Here is a 17,145-nt window from a genome sequence, read left to right as displayed (position 1 = left end):
TTTATTTTCTTGTTAAAACAGACCCCCTTTAGGGTCAATGGAAACTTCCTTCAGATTGGCTTCTGTGTCCCTTTGACATGTCTCCATCATTTTTTAAGTATTTTCTTTCTCAGTGGCACAATAAAATGTTCCAGGATCATCTGTACCCTCCCTGTACCACCCTGGAATCAGCCATTTTTATAAGCAGTTCTGATTATTTTTAGTGGAGAATGGTATTTAGGAGCCAACTTCTGGACACTTGGTGTACTCATTAGTACTGGGGAATTGCCATTCCAGGTCAGAATTGGGAAATGCATATATGTTATGTCTACATTTACTTTTATACACACTGAAATCCAGGGATTCACACTTGTATCTCTAACTGCAATCCACACAAAATGTGCATTCCACTTTTCTTCCTTCGCATATCTGTAACTCTCTTCTCTGACAATGAGGAATCTGGCAGCCATCCATCATCATCAATATATTTTGTTGTTTGATTGATCTTCTGTTATGTAACCATCCTTTCACTGCCACTGCTGCATGTTTAGCTTGTTTAAGTGATAGCAATAAGGCCTGTATAGCAGAAGTGAGGGGAGCAAGAAGGAAGGTGGTATAAGATAAAATCAGCATTATATTTTCAACCTGAGGAAGCTGATTGAAAAAAAAAAGACAAAAGCATTATATCACTAGTATCTTTTTTTTTTTTTTTTTTTTTTTGAGGCGGATTCTCCCTCTGTCTCCCAGGCTGGAGTGCAGTGGCTGGATCTCAGCTCACTGCAAGCTCCGCCTCCCGGGTTCATGCCATTCTCCTGCCTCAGACTCCTGAGTAGCTGGGACTAAAGGCGCCCGCCACCGTGCCCAGCTAATTTTTTGTATTTTTAATAGAGACGGGGTTTCACCGTGGTCTCGATCTCCTGACCTTGTGATTCGCCTGCCTCAGCCTCCCAAAGTGCTGGGATTACAGGCGTGAGCCACCGCGCCCGGCCACTAGTATCTTAACACTAAATCGTTGTTCTGATTCCAGAATGAAACAAAAATAGCTATCATATAAATGTCAGTTAAATTTAAATTAAATGAAGGCTGATTTTATACATGGACTTTGTCTTCATACATATGCTGTTTTTTTCTGGCATTTTGTCTTTTGAACTACTTTTGTCTTATTCATCTTTGTATGCTTCATAATACACAGCAGGTACACCATACATTTTTAATTATGTAATTAAAATGTAAATTTTTAATTTAAAAACATAATAAATTTAAATTTGTTTGTAAAAGCACAGCCAAATATTTTTATTTTCTAAATAGATATTGTCTGAATCTTTCATAAAGGAAATAATGATTTGCAATATTTCAGAGGAAATGGGATTATTTTTATATATCTTAAGATTTTCTTTTTTAAGCAGTCTATTGTTTTAAATATGTAGCTTAGACTCTACATATTTAGGGAAATAACATTTATGTAGGGAAATACATATTAGGGAAATAACATTTCCTTCCCCTAATTACCAATGTATTTATTTTTTCCTATTTGGCAAACATTGATCTGAAGCTTCCAAAGTTTACAATAGAACTGAAATCAACCCACACCACTCCCAAGAATTAAAATTAACATGGACTTTACTGCATTCATCGTTTTGGGTCTCTTTTCAGAACTATGTAATATCTTTTTCTAGAGTATAACCATAGGGTCTAGTCAGAAAATGGAAACCCCTTCAAGACTTATAAACCAAGAGACTTAAATATGAGAAACTGATTCCATAGGTGATGGAGGAACTGAGAAGCTGCGCTATCCCAGGGGGTAGTGTGGCCACCAAGATATTAGCAGGGGCAATGCAGTGGGGAGCTCTTCCCAGAGTGCAACAGGGAACTAGCACCACAATTGGGACTGCCCAGTGAGTGCTAGGACCCTGGAGGGAAGGAATGTCCAGTAGGAGCTGCAGCCACGGAGGAGGCACAGTGACTGCTGGAGATATCACCTGAAGCACCCTTTTCCCTACCTTCCAGTCTTTTGCCACTGCCTCCCATTTGGATGAACCTAAGCAGTTAGTAAGAAATCCTGGGAAACACAGTTCTCTGTGATGCAGAACAGAGTAGGGCAATAGAGAGAAAGAGATGAGAACAAATGGCAAATGTGGCACATTGAGGTATTGTGTTCCTTAGCTTTCCATACCCCTAGTATGATTAAGCAATGACTGGGACTGATACTGGATGCTAAGGACAAAAGGGAGAAAAAGCCAAGGAAGGCAACTACAGAAAGAGGAATGTATGAAAGAAAAGAGAAAGGAGAACAATGAATTTCAAAAGAAATCGAAATAGAATTTTGTCTGGAGGCTTACCATACAGGTTAAAAACAAAATGAAAAATATACAATGTATACAAATAACCCTAGGGTGTTGCAGGAGATAGCAGATGCCATAAAAACAAACCACTCATTGCATTTTTGCCATCCAATTACAGTAACTTTTGCCTATCCATATTTTCATGTCTGATACAGGGCATCCTCATGGTTTTTGAATCCTCCCATCTACTTCAAAATTATAAGGGTGTGGGGTGAGGAAGAAAATGCTAACATCTGTCTCTGTTTCTGTTTCAAATGCCAGTCATGTGACATAGGTTACATGGCCTTATCCCTATAGACAAATTATGAAGTAGGGAGCCCTGGAACAGACGGATAAACCTCAATATTTTTATGTTGGAATGAGGGAAGGTAAAGGACCCTTTTGTAGCCTGCCACTTGAACCAGATTTTTCAAAATGGAGATAATTCATTTTCTACCAGAGAAATACCACATGTGGTAGCAGTCCTAGGATTTTAAACTCAGAGTCAGTTCCTGGATAAATAAAGCAGCAATATCTTCTCTCATTCTAAGAATTTTATTTAGTTTCATTCAGTCTTTTCTCTGTTCCTAATCCTTACAGCATTCTCAATATTGAAATTAAAAGTAGTTCTTTCTCTCAAAGTATGGGAGATCCATGAACTATGACCTTCTTTGCAAATAACATTTTATAAAATATGCTAATCTTGGGAAATTTGGAAGTATCAAAAAACCCAAAGAAAATAAAATAAATAGTAATTCCTCCATTGTCAGTCACTATTAACATGTTGAGGTGCAACCTTCTAATTTCTTTTTTTTTTTTTTGACACGGCCACTTATTTTAATAACAATGCATATACCATGATATCACCATGGAATGTAAATTCAGGATAGACAAGAGAATTTCACAAGTGCAATGGCATTCTGTAGTATATAAAAGTTTGCGTGTAATGTCTGGTCAAGCTAGCCTGCTCATAAATCATTAATCAATTCCATTATAACTATTTATTTAGTTTAATATTTACAATTCTTATGGAGAGAATAAACAACACACACATTTTTAAAGTTTTTTCATTTACCTTTGCTTGAGTGCTTAAAATACATGCTTCTATTTCAAGATGACATTTAAAAAGTATTCTAATATAACAGCAGCAAAAATAGAATTCTGCAATTACAAAAGAACTAAACTAGAATTCATAAATTGTTCTCATGCTTACAATTGTGATTCTTTAATAAAGGCTATGCAGCTCTATTGTAAACTTTCTAGATTTGGTTTAAAAACACACACACATATATATACTTTAAGTTGTGGGAGGCTTTACAAGTTATATTCCACGCACTTTTTTGACAGAGTTCTAAGGCAGAAGCCAGTCCACACGACAGGCAGAAAAAAGTTAAATTAACTGGGGCAAATAAGACTCGTATAACATCCAAAATATGCGAGCTTCTGCAGCAAACTGGGAGTACTTCAGGGTTATTCTGCTATCTTCTTTAGAACTAATTTAATCTAAACAGTTTAAGAAGCTGGACATTTCAACACCACCAAGTGGATTTAGGTGACATGTTTCTTTTGAGTTAACTTGACTCCCCCAAATGACTTTGTTAGTAAACCAGTGATTACTAGTAATTCGGTCACAGGCAAATCGAGCATAAAGAAAGGAAGCCGATATTCAAAATACCATGTTATCATCATCTGAACCTACTCATATAGTTTATTTTCAACATTAATATGTAACTTCGATAATGAGATGTTTAAGTGAAGCGAGCTCCTCCAACAAGATCAAGACAGTATCTCTTCCTCTAAAGCTTAGGTTTTGCACAGAATTCCCGATACATGGAATAACCCATACCAGCAGTCATTGATCCTACAACAAAGCCTTGGGCTGCCACACGCATGTGGTTCAGATGAAGGGACATTTTATTATTTCCCCTGCTCTTCAATCTGTATAATCCATATGCAACGATTGCTGCAAAACCTACCATTACAATACAGACAAATGGTGCCTCTCTAGCTTTTCAAGTAAGTTTGGATGCCTGATCATCATATGAAGAAAGGGAAACATCTGTTTCTGTTGACATAGTGATAGCTCGAAAAATCTCCCTAGAGTGAGAAAATCCCTCACAAGCCCATTTTTTTATATTCATAGATTATATTTTTTAAAAAGTTTCAGGCAATCTCTTACATACTCTTTTGTCACCACCAATTTCTACTTCCTAACAGATTAAAAAGATCAATAACTTAAAAAAATTTTTTTTGAGACAGAATCTCTTTATGTCACCCAGGCTGGAGTGCAGCAGCATGATCTCAGCTCACTGCAACCTCCGCCTCCCTGGTTCAGGTGATTCTCGTGCCTCAGCCTCCCGAGTAGCTTAGATTATAGGTGTGTGTCCACCTCCCGGCTAATTTTTGTATTTTTAGTAGCGTTGTGGTTTCATTGTGTTGGTCGTGCTGGTCTCGAACTCCTGACCTCAAATGACCCACCTGCCTTGGCCTCCCAAAGTGCTGGAATTATAGGCGTGAGCCACCATGCCCCACCAATAACTTTTTTATGTGATAAAATGCTTTCCTATCTCATGGGGCAGCAGAAGGTAGACATTATAGCCCAGGTAAAAGATCATATTTAAATTAATCTGTCAATATATTGTGACTCAAATATTCGGTGGATATATGCTGCCAAGGAGATTTTTCCCTTAGCTTTAGAATGGTCTCTTAGATTTAGAATCTGCCTTTAAAAGTAAAGGAAATCTATCTCTTACTAGCTTTTTAATATATGGGATTCTAAGTGCCTATCCACTTGTCTGGATGTCTGCTCACCAGTTCTGTATTGGACTGACAGCAACTTGGGGGCATTGTGCTAAGGTAGCCCAGTTCCTAGTACAATGCCTAGAATAAATTAAGGGTTCAATAAATATTTACTGGCCTGGCGCAGTGGCTCACGCCTATAATCCCAGTACTTTGGGAGGCTGAAGCGGGTGGATTGCTTGAGGTCAGGAGTTCAAGACCAGCCTGGCCAACATGGTGAAACCCCACCTCTACTAAAATACAAAATTAGCCAGGCAAGGTGGTGGGTGCCTGTAATTCCAGCTACTATGAAGGCTGAGGCAGGAGAATTGCTTGAATCCAGGAGGCGGAGGTTGCAGTGAGCCGAGATCATGCCACTGCACTTCAGCCTGTGTGACAGAGTGAGACTCGTCTCAAAAATAAAAAATATAAATAAATAAATAAATAAATAAATAAATAAATAAATAAATAAATATTTACTGAAGGAATGAATAAAGCATCTCACTGATGTCACTGGTAGAAAGCGAATCAACCAACGACTGAGTTCTTATAATGCACCTGGTATTACACTAGATAATGGGGATGGAAGTAGGAATGAGGAACAAAAGAATTATAATTAGAGTACAATCCAATTGGAAAGAGAAAATATATGCAGATATAAAGTAAATAAAAATAATTAGGTAATTCATTCAGTTGACTCTAGTAAGTAAAATTTTCTATTACGTTCAACAAGCATTTATAAAATTCTAAGTTCTAATAATGTCTTTTCTTAGTTTGTCACTTAACCTACATGTTATTCCATTTGTATTTATTCATTTAAAAATGTGAGTTCCACCTTCCAAAAACCTGGATTAACTGGTGTGATTTGTTCATTGAGTATAAGTCATGGCACATAAAACTCATTTCTTTTTTTCATAGCATTGCTAAGTTGATATGATTATAGGAAAGCTATAGACATAATAGCTTTTTTCTCCAAGGACTTTGGCACAGAAAATATTCTTGTGAATAAGATGGTTGAAAAATAGGAATGACAATAAATTTTAGGCGGATTTAAATCTAGTTGTAGAATGTGCCCAAACATGTGATCAATGGTTGAGGAGTGAACTTGGAAAAGTCTCTCATCAACTTCCACAGTAATCTATTCAAGGCACTTTAATGTTCGACAATCTTTATAAATGTCCCTAAGAATTTGGAGGAATATTTGCACTTTTAAGACGACACAAAGTTTGTAGGGATGACAAAAACCTAGTTTTAAAGTGATTTCGATAGACTGAAATGTTAAGCTAAATTTTTTAAAAAGAAATGTAATAGTTCTAAATATAAAGTCCCACATATATGTCTAAAAATAACTCGCCATCATAGCCAGGGGAAGGCCTGGCTTGATAGAGACTAGGTTAAAAAAAAAAAAAAAAAAAAAGAAAGCTAGTAATATTCAGCCAGTAGTAGTTTATTTATTTGTTTGTTTTAAATAAAAGGGAATGCAACAGCCACACTAATATTTTTTAAAGAATGCATTAGAAAAGAGGGAAAATAATTTGTTCTCTGTTGTTTTAGAAGCTAATAGTAGGACTAAGAAATTTATGAAAAAATAAGTGGGTTTTATTGTTGTTATTGTTGAATGTAATAAGACATTACTATAGTTATAGCCATCCCAAAATGGAATGGACTGGCTTGAGTATAACTACTTGTCCTTCCTGAAAATATTTAAGCAGAAACTGTATGACCATTTATTGGAGAGATTAAAAATTTCAACTGTACTTTGTAGAAATTGGATTGGCTAACATATTTAACTATTAAGCATCATTAAAGCTTGGAGCAGTGGTTTATGCCTGTAATCCCAGCTACTCAGGAGGCTGAGGTGGGAGAATAGCTTGAGGCCAGGAGTTTGAGGCTGCAGTGAGCTGTATGATTGTACCATTGTACTCCAAGTTGGGTAACAAAGTGAGAACCTGTCTGTAAGAAAACAAAAAGGATAATTAAATAAAGCTTTATCTTACATGTGGTAATGTATTGCTTGGTCAAGCAAACTGATTTAAAGAGAAAGTTTTCAATGGTATAAAACCTTGCAGGATCAAGATCTGTGAGGAGGAGAAAGGCCCTTTTTAGGATTGCTTTTTCCCTTGGTGTGCTTGTCACTTCTGAAAGTGGAAGCAGCAGCCAAAGGGTGCAATGCTTAGCAGAGTTTTCAATATTTCATGGTACAAGAAAGACAAAAATTGGAATCACAGGCCCAAGAAGGAGGAGGAGAAGTCCAGTAAACACTAGGCTTTTGAATGAGACCTGACAGGCTCTATTCTAGAAGTAAAGGTAGATCAGAAAGAGACCAGACCTCACAAAGGCTGAAGCCAAACACTGAATAAACTTAAATCCTAAATGAATTAAACTGATCTTCCCTAGCTTTCCTGTTTGTCAGGAGCAGAAGGAGATCACCTGTGGAAAAAGATAATGTCATCCAGAACCTCAAAATTAATTTTTTGCATAAATTTTAATATACAATTTCTGACACAGAATAATAAATAGCCAGACCTACAAACCAAGAGAGGTGAGCTGCAATTTTTGAGCAATTTGAGGCTGCAATTTTCCGTATTCAAGTGCTTTTTTGTTGTTGTTTTCTTCTTTTTTTTTTTTTTTTTTTTGTGACGGAGTTTCGCTCTTGTTGACCAGGCTGGAGTGCAGTGGTGCAATCTTGGCTCACCGCAACCTCTGCCTCCCAGGCTCAAGCAATTCTCCTGCCTCAGTCTCCCCAGTAGCTGGGATTACAGGCATGTGCCACCACGCCCAGCTAATGTTTCTCTATTTTTAGTAAAGATGGATTTCTCTTTTAATGGTGAACTTCAGGTCACAACAGTAACTATCAGTTCACCATTAAAAGGGATTACCCAAGCAAAATCATGGAATTACTGGTTATAAAAGTGATTGTTGGCACATCCTATGCAATATATCTAAATTGAATAATGGTACCAGATAAAATTATAGATGGGAATGAAGCTTGTGTATCATCCATTATCATGTGTAATCAATAAACGATTTAATTCTCTTGAAAAAAAAAAAAAAGATGGATTTCTCCATGTTGGTCAGGCTGGTCTCGAACTCCTGACCTCAGGTGATCCACCCGCGTTGGCCTCCCAAAGTGCTGGGATTACAGGCGTGAGCCACTGCACCCGGCCTCAACTGTTGATATTAAAACCAAAATAGGAACTAAAAGTCTGCCCAAAATAACAGATAAAAACAATAGAAAGAAAATCTCAGATAGAGAAATTTGGCAAAGAACTAAAAATAAATATAAAGAATCAAATGGGAAGCTCTAGAACTGAAAAAACCTGAAATTAAGAATTCAAAGGATGCATTTAACAACAGAATACATAAGGGCAGACAGAATTAGTGAACTGAAATACAGGTCAGAGGAAAGAGACAGATTGAAGATGGAGAGAATAAAAAGGGGGAATACTAAAACGAGCATAAAAAAACAAATGAGACTCACTAAAAATGTCTAAACTACATATAAGTGGAGATGCAGATGGAGAAGAGAGAGAAAATGGGCAGATGCAATATTTAAAGAGATAATAGCCAAGGATTTTCCAAAACCAATAAAAAAATTGAGCCCTGTACAGGTTGAAGAAATATTGAGACTCTTAAACAAGATAAATACAAGAAAATCACACCTAAGCACATCAGAGTATAACTGCTGAATCTCAAACACAAAGGGAAAAACCATACGAAAGAAGTCAAATAAACCCAGATACCTGCAGTAGAGCACCAATGTGACTGACTACTCACTCACAGCAGAAACGATGAAAGCCATAAAACAATGAATCATATCTTCAAAATGATGGTGGGAAAACCTGCCAACCTAGACTTCCACATCCAGTAAAAATATACTTTAAAATAAATATTAAAGCCAGGCACAGTTGCTCACACCTGTAATCTCAGCACTTTGGGAGGCCAAAGTGTGAGGATCACTTGAGTCCAGGAGTTTAAGATCAGCTTGGGCAACACAGCAAGACCTCATCTCTACAAAAACTAATCAACCAACCAACCAATCAACCAACCAACCAAACACTAAATAAAAACTTTTTTTCAAATACAAAAAAACAAGAAACCAGCAGACAACACTAAAGGATGTTCTTGGTATAGAAGAAAAATGACCTAAGATAGAAACTTTAAAATGAGAGAACAAATATAAGAATGGAAAGGGTAAATATTTCAAAAAATATAGATCAATATTGACTATATGAAATAATCATAATGCCTTGAAAGGTTTAAATATATATCTAAATTGCCCAGGCGCGGTGGCTCACGCCTATAATCCCAACACTTTGGGAGGCCGAGACGGGTGGATCATGAGATCAGGAGTTCAAGACCAGCCTGGTCAAGATGCTGAAACCCCATCTTTACTAAAAACACAAAAATTAGCCAGGCGTGGTGGCACGCACCTGTAATCCCAGCTACTCGGGAGGCTGAGGCAGGAGAATTGCTGAACCCGGGTGGCAGAGGTTGCAGTGAGCCGAGATCATGCCACTGCACTCCAGCCTGGGCGACAGAGCAAGACTCCGTCTCAAAAAATAAAATCAAAAATAAAAATGTATCTAAATTAAATTACATGATGATAGCAGCACGTACGGCAGTAAGAGGGAAAATGGAGACCAAGTGTTCTAAGGTCCTTTCACTGTTTAGGAAGAAGTAAAAGTGATAATTGGAATTAAACTTAAAAAGGTCAATAGTGACTCATCATCACTAATCATTGGAGAAATTCAAATCAAAATCGCAATGAGCTACCCCTTTACATCCATTAGAAAGACTATTATTAAAACAAAGACAAAAACCAGAAAACAACAACTGTTGGTGAAGATGTGGAGAAATTGAAATCCTATGTAAAATATACATAACATAAAATGTACTGTTTGAACCTTTTTTTTTTTTTTTGAGATGGAGTCTTGCTCTGTTGCCCAGGCTGGAGTGCAGTGCCGCTATCTCGGCTCACTGGAACATCCACCTCCTGGATTCAAAGCAATTTCCCTGCTTCAGCCTCCCTAGTAGTTGGGATTATAGGTGCCTGCCAGCACGCCCAGTTAGTTTTTGTATTTTAGTAGAGATGGGATTTCACCATGTTGGCCAGGCTGGTCTCCTCAAGAAATTCACTTGCCTCTGCCTCCCAAAGTGCTGGGATTACAGGTGTGAGCCACCGCACCCAGCCTGAACCATTTTTAAATGAACAACTCAGTGACATCAAGTACCTTTACATTATTGTGCAACCATCACCACCACCTGTTTCTGGAATTTTTCATCTTTTAAATTCGAAACTCTGTACCAGTTAAACTATAACTCTCCATCCCCACTCCCCGCTATTCTTTGTCAACCACCATTCTTTGTTCTGTGTCCGTGAATTTAAATTGGAAATATAAAATGGTGCAGACACTATGGAAAACAGTATGGAGGCGCCTAAAAAAATCAAACATAGAATTACCATATGATTCAACAATTCCACTTCTGGGTGTATACCCCCAAGAATTAAAAACAGACATCTCAAAAAGTTAATTATACACCCATGTTCATAGCGACATTATTCACATGAGCCAAAAGGTGGAATCCACCTAAATTTTCATTAACAGATAAATGGATCAGCAAAATGTCTATATATACAATGGAATATTATTCAGCCACAAGAGGGGATATTCTGACACATGCTACAATATGGATAAAACTTGAAGACATTGTGTTAAATGAAATAAGCCAGCCACAAAAGAGTATATGCTGTGTGCTTCCACTTAATATGAGGCAAGTGGAGTAGTCAAATTCATGCAGACAGAACAAACAATGGTGGCTGTCAGGGGATAGGGGACTGGGGATAGAGAATTATGGTTTAACTGATACAGAGTTTCAGATTGAGAAGATGAAAAATTCCGGAGGTAGATAGTGATGATGGTTGCACAATAATATGAATGTACTTGATGTCACTGAACTGTTCATTTAAGAATGATCTAAAATGACAAATTTTGTTATGTGTATTTTATGCCTTTATTTTTTTTAGGAAAGTCAACAATGCATGTTGGAATCTGTAGTGCAACTGCTAGAAGAATAGTAAAAGAATGTATAACAAGCAAGCTATTAGAGGTGAAAAATCAAATAGAAAATAATTCCTTTTTACCTGTCTATGTATAATGCAATAAAAAGTTATTAATAAAAATGTATTCAGGTGAAAAATATACTGAAAATGCTCACTAAAATAATAGCAAAAAATGTGTGTTAGCACATTAAGATTGTATGAGGTGTGTTGACCTCAGTTTTCTAAATTCTCTATACTATGGCTATTGGCTCATAATATACTGCTTTGTCATAAAACCACCTCTATAATATAAAAAATTCTGCTTAAAAAAGTGATTTACTGTTTCAAGTAGCTATCAGATATGAGCTGTTTGTGAAACAATTATTAAAAGAACCACTAACAGAAGTCATAGTTTCTGTCAACTTAGAAATCTTTCAAAACAGAACATTTCTGGTTTTCCTAACCATAGTTTGGCATATGTGTCACTACAGCAAGTTGTACTTAGGCGTTTTAGATAAAAAGTAGGTAACTTATCTGGATAATTTACTCATAATATGTTCACTTTCTGCAAAAGCTTAACCAATATCTGATCAGTACTTGGATGAAAATTAAGTCCATGTAGCAACACATTAGCTACAAAGGGACAAGTTCTTGTTTTGTCTAATATAAATTCTCTGTTAGTTTTCAGTTGCAGCACAAAAAAATGTTCAGTTTGTTCTAGAACAAATTATTCTCTGTAAAAAGGAAACTGAAAATGAGTCGGGAGCAGTGGCTCATGCCTGTAATCCCAGCACTTTGGGAAGCCAAAGCAGACGGATCACTTGAGGTTGGGAGTTTGAGACTAGCCTGGGGCCAACATGATGAAATCCTGTCTCTACTAAAAATACAAAAATTAGCCGGGTATGGTGGTGTGTGCCTGTAATTCCAGCTACTAAGGAGTCTGAGGCATGAGAATCGCTTGAACCCGGTAGGCAGAGGTTGTAGTGAAACGAGATCGCATCACTGCACTCCAGCCTGGGTGACCCAGTGAGGCTCTGTCTCAAAAAAAAAAAAAAAAAAGACTGAAAGCGACAATGAGCCATTATAGATTAAAGCATAGCATTTTGTGGCCTTTTTCTTCTCTCATCAATCTTTCAAAAAAATTTTTTTTCACCTGTAATCCCAGCACTTTGGGAGGCCAAGGTGGGCAGATCACGAGGTCAGAAGTTCGAGACCAAGCTGGACAACATGGAGAAAACTTATCTCTACTAAAAATACAAAAAATTAGCCAGACGTGGTGGCAGGTGTCTGTAATCCCAGCTATTCAGGAGGCTGAGGCAGGAGAATCACTTGAACCTGGGAGGCGGACGTTGCAGTGAGCTGGGACCGTGCCACTGCATTCCAGCCAGGGTAACAGAGTAAAACTTTGTCTCAAAAAAAAAAAAATATTTTTAACTTATGGGCACATAGTAGGTGTATATATTTGTGGGGTATATGAGATGTTTCGATACAGGCATGCAGTGTGAAATAATCACATCATGGAGAACAGGGGTTCCATCCCCTCAAGCATTTATCCTTTGTGTTACAAACAATCCAATTACACTCTTTCAGTTATTTGTAAATATGTGGTTAAATTATTATTAACTATGGTCACCCTGTTGAACAATCAAGTAGTATGTCTTATTCATTCTATTTTTTTGTATCAATTTCTCTCCTCAATCTAATTCCTTTCTCTTCTAATAATATGTTTTGATTTCACTTAAAAAGGCAAAGTCTTCTTTTACTTGCCCGATCCAACAAAAGGATTGCTTGTAACACAAAGCTGTGTAAATTATTGGGGGAAGATGATAACTACTCAATAAATGATCTTGGGACAACTGGGCGATTAATATATTTTTAAAAACTACTAGATCTCTACAGCAAATCTTACACAAAAATCAGTTTCAGATGGGATTAAAGATTTCAGTATGAAAGGTAAAATCCTTTTCTTTTGTTTTTTGAGGCAGAGTCTTACTCTGTTGTCCAGGCTAGAGTGCAGTGGTGTGATCTCGGCTCACTGCAACCTCTGCCTCCCAGGTTCCAGTGATTCTCCTGCTTCAGCCTTGTGAGTAGCTGGGATTACAGGTGCATGCCACCACTCCCGGCTAATTTTTATATTTTTAGTAGAGACGGGGTTTCACCATGTTGGTCAGGCTAGTCTCGAACTCCTGACCTCATGATCTGCCTGCCTCGGCTTCCCAAAGTGCTGGGATTATAGGCGTGAGCCACCATGCCTGGCCAAAAGGTAAAATCTTAAAACATTTAGAAGAAAATATAGAAGAAAATCTTTATGACCTTGAAAAGATCAGGTTTTCTTAAGAGATAAACACCATAAATTACAAAGAAAAACATTGATAAATTTGACTATATAAAAATTAAAGGCAGAGTGCAATGGCTCACATCTATAATCTCAGCACTTTGGGAGGCTGAGATGGACAGATTGCTTGAGTTCAAGAGTTGGAGACCAGCCTGGGCAACATGGCAAAACCCCAACTCTACAAAAAACACAAAAATTAGCCAGGGGTGGTGCCATGTGCTTGTAGTCCCAGCTACTAGAGAGGCTAAGGTGGGAGAATGGCTTAAGCCTAGGAAGCAGAGGTTGCAGTGAACTGAGATCGTGTGCACTCCAGCCTAGGCAACAGAGCCAGACCCTGTCTCAGGAAAAAAAAAAAAAAAATTAAAAACATTTATATGACAAAAGATAGCACAAACAAGTTAAAATACAAATGACAACCTCAGAGAAGATATATACAACGTATGTGACTAATAAAAAATTAGTACCCAGAGTATTTCAAAACAAATCACCCAGTAGAAAATTAGGCAGAATACATGAGCAGCCAACTCATGAAAATGAAATTAAATGGTCAATAAGAAAGATGATCAGCCTCACTAGTATAGTCATGTGCTCCATAACAATGTTTTGGTCAACAATGGACCACATATATGACGGTGGTCTCACAAGATTATAATGGAGCTGAAAAATCCCCATTGCCTAGTGACATTGTAGTTATCCTGACATAGCCATGGAAATGTCATAGCACAATGCATTACTCACATGGGTGTGGTGATGCTAGTGGAAACACACCTACTGTGCTGCCAGTCCTCTAAAAGTATAGCAAATGCAATGATGTACAGTACATAATACTTGATAATGATAATAAATAACTATATTACTGGTATACATACTTATGATGGTTTGGATCATTATTTTACAGTGTACTACTTCTACTTATTAAAATAAAAAGCTAACTGTAAAACAGCCTCAGGTTGGTCCTTCAGGAGGTATTCCAGAAGAAGGCATTGTTATCATAGGAGATAACAGCTCCGTGCATGTTGTTACTCCTAAAGACCTTCCAGGGGGCAAGATATGAAGGTGGAAGGCAGAGATACTGAGGATCCTGACTGTGTAGGCCTGGGCTAATGTGTAAGTTTGTGCCTTAGTTTTTCACCAAAAAAGCTTAAAAAAATTAAGATAGTTTATAAAATAAGGACATAGGGAAAGAAAATGCTTTTGGACAGATGTACAACATGTTTGTGTTTTAAGCTAAGTGTTATTGTAAAGAGTCAAAATTTTTAAAAGTAACAAAGTTACAGCAAGCCAAGTTTAATTTATTACTAAAGAAAAAAAAATTTAAATAAACTTAGAGTAGCCTAAGTGTCCAGTACTGATAAAGTCTACAGTGCTGTACAGTAATGTCCTAGGCCTTCACATTCACTCACCACTCACTCCCTGACTCACACAGAACAACTTCCAGTCCGCAAGCTGTATTCATGGTAAGTGCCCTATACAGGTGTACCGTTTTTTTATATTTTATACTGTACTTTTACTGTACCTTCTCTGTGTTAAGATATGTTTAGATACATAAATACTTAACATTGTGTCACAGTTGCTCACAGTATTCAGCACAGCAGCATGCTACACAGGTTTGTAGCCTATGAGCACAAGGCTATACCATATAACCTAGGTGTGTAGTAGGCTATGACATCTATGTTTGTGTAAGTACATTCTGTGATGTTCACACAACTACAAAATTGCCTAAAAAATGAGTTTCTCAAAATGTATCTCCGTTGTTAATTAACACATGACTGTAATTAGGGAAATGGAAATTAAAGCAATAACAAATGAACACTCTCCAAGTTGGATTGGCCAAGGAAACTTTCACTTAATACTGTTTTTGATCTACTCTGAAGTCCAAAAATCTGTAGTTGTTTCTTTCCCTTTATCTTATTTATTTTATTTATTTATTTTGAGACCATGTCTCGCTCTGTCGCCCAGGCTAGAGTGCAATGGCAAGATCTCAGCTCACTGCAACCTCTGCCTCCCAGGTTCAAGCAATTCTCGTGCCTCAGCCTCCCAAGTAGCTGGGATTACAGGTGCTCACCACCATGCCTGGCTAATTTTTGTATTTTTAGTAGAGACAGGACTTTACCATGTTGGCCAGGCTGGTCTCAAACTCCTGACCTCAAGTGATCCGCCCACCTTGGCCTCCCAAAGTGCTGGGATTACAGGCACGAGCCACCGTGCTCGGCCCTCTTTATCTTTTATATTATATGTGTGGATTTATGACTTTAAAGTTCATACATGTATGTACATATTTTCTCTGATTCTAGTTTATTTGGAAAGAAGCAGCTGTAAAAGTACCTTTAATCTGCTATGTTAACTAATTAAATAATTACACTAATTTAGCAAAGTAATTTATTCATGAGTAAGTTTTACCCTTAAATAAAACTAATTTTAAATGTAAAATTTATCTTTAACATAACCACAATACACCTATCACCTATTAAAATATTTAATAATATCTTAATATCAGTATCATAATATCACAGTTAGTATTCGAATTTCCAATTGTCTCATATATTTATTAGAAAATTTTAGTAGTTAGTACAAATCAGAATCTAAATAAAGTTTACATATTGGGAGTGGTTGAGGTATCTTTTAAGTATCTTTGAAGCTATTGCTTTCCCCTCATCTCTGGTTTTTCTTTTGCTAGTCTGTAGTGTTTTTATTGCGGTTATTGAAAAAACAGAGCTCTTTGTCTTTTAGAATTTTCCACAATATGGATTTCATAGAATGAATGCATCCCTGTGATATAGGTGAGATTTCCTCCATCCTCTGTATTTTCTATAAACTGGTAGTTGGATCTAGAAGATGGATCAGATTCAGGTTCAGTTTCTTTCGGCTAGACATCACAGTTGGTTTGTGCTCTTCCATCAGGAGGCACACAATGTCTGTTTCTCTCCTTTTGTGATGTTAGCAGCAGTTGATGAGAATTAAATCCATTATTTTATTACAAATTGAAAAATGGTTATATTTTCTCAGTTCTTCTTCATTTATTATCTGGAATACTATAAAAAGAAACTTCTTTCACTTACTGTTTGAATAACCAACAGTAATAGTTTGTATTTTAAAAAGCAGGATATGCACATTTTATGTGTTTTTCAATCCATTGGGGTAAATATCCTTAATGATAATCAAGCATTTCCATCTTTGCCAGTGGGAACCGCTTCAAGCTGGCTTCTGTGTTCTTTCGACACAGCTCTAGCTGTTCTCCAAAGACAAGATTTTCTAGCTTTGTCTTGTATATTCCCAATCCATTTTTCTTAAAATCAGCCCCTTCTCAGAGAGTTCTTGTTTCTTTCAGTAAAAAATGGTATTTGGAGACCACAGGTAGGATACTAGCAATGCTTATTGTTACCAAGTCGGTCAATATATTTAGACCTATTCAGAAGACAGCACTAAGTAGCTATTTTTAATGAAATATTTTATATACACCAAAATGCATGTGTAACACAGACAGAGTTTAATCTTTGAGTATTCCCATACCCAGGTAATAGCCCTTTTCAGTTTTGCTTATCATTCCCTTACTTATTACATATGCTTAAACAATGTGCTATTTTTCATTTTTTGAACTTTGTATAAATGGAATCATACTACAGATATACTCTGTGACTTTTGATTTTGTTTGTTGTGTTTTTCGTCAACATACTTGCCCAAGTTAAAGC

General features: G+C 36.9%; 1 pseudogene; it reads right to left on the bottom strand.

Annotated features, from left to right (window-relative positions):
• Positions 1-4,096: 4,096 nt before the first annotated feature.
• LOC111536895 lies at positions 4,097-4,375 on the bottom strand (annotated as a pseudogene).
• Positions 4,376-17,145: the final 12,770 nt, after the last annotated feature.

The sequence above is a fragment of the Piliocolobus tephrosceles genome, chromosome 1 (genome assembly GCF_002776525.5).
Source record: "Piliocolobus tephrosceles isolate RC106 chromosome 1, ASM277652v3, whole genome shotgun sequence".
NCBI lineage: Eukaryota > Metazoa > Chordata > Mammalia > Primates > Cercopithecidae > Piliocolobus > Piliocolobus tephrosceles.
Note: the sequence above shows the minus strand (reverse complement) of the source record. Positions and strands in the feature narration are given on the sequence as shown.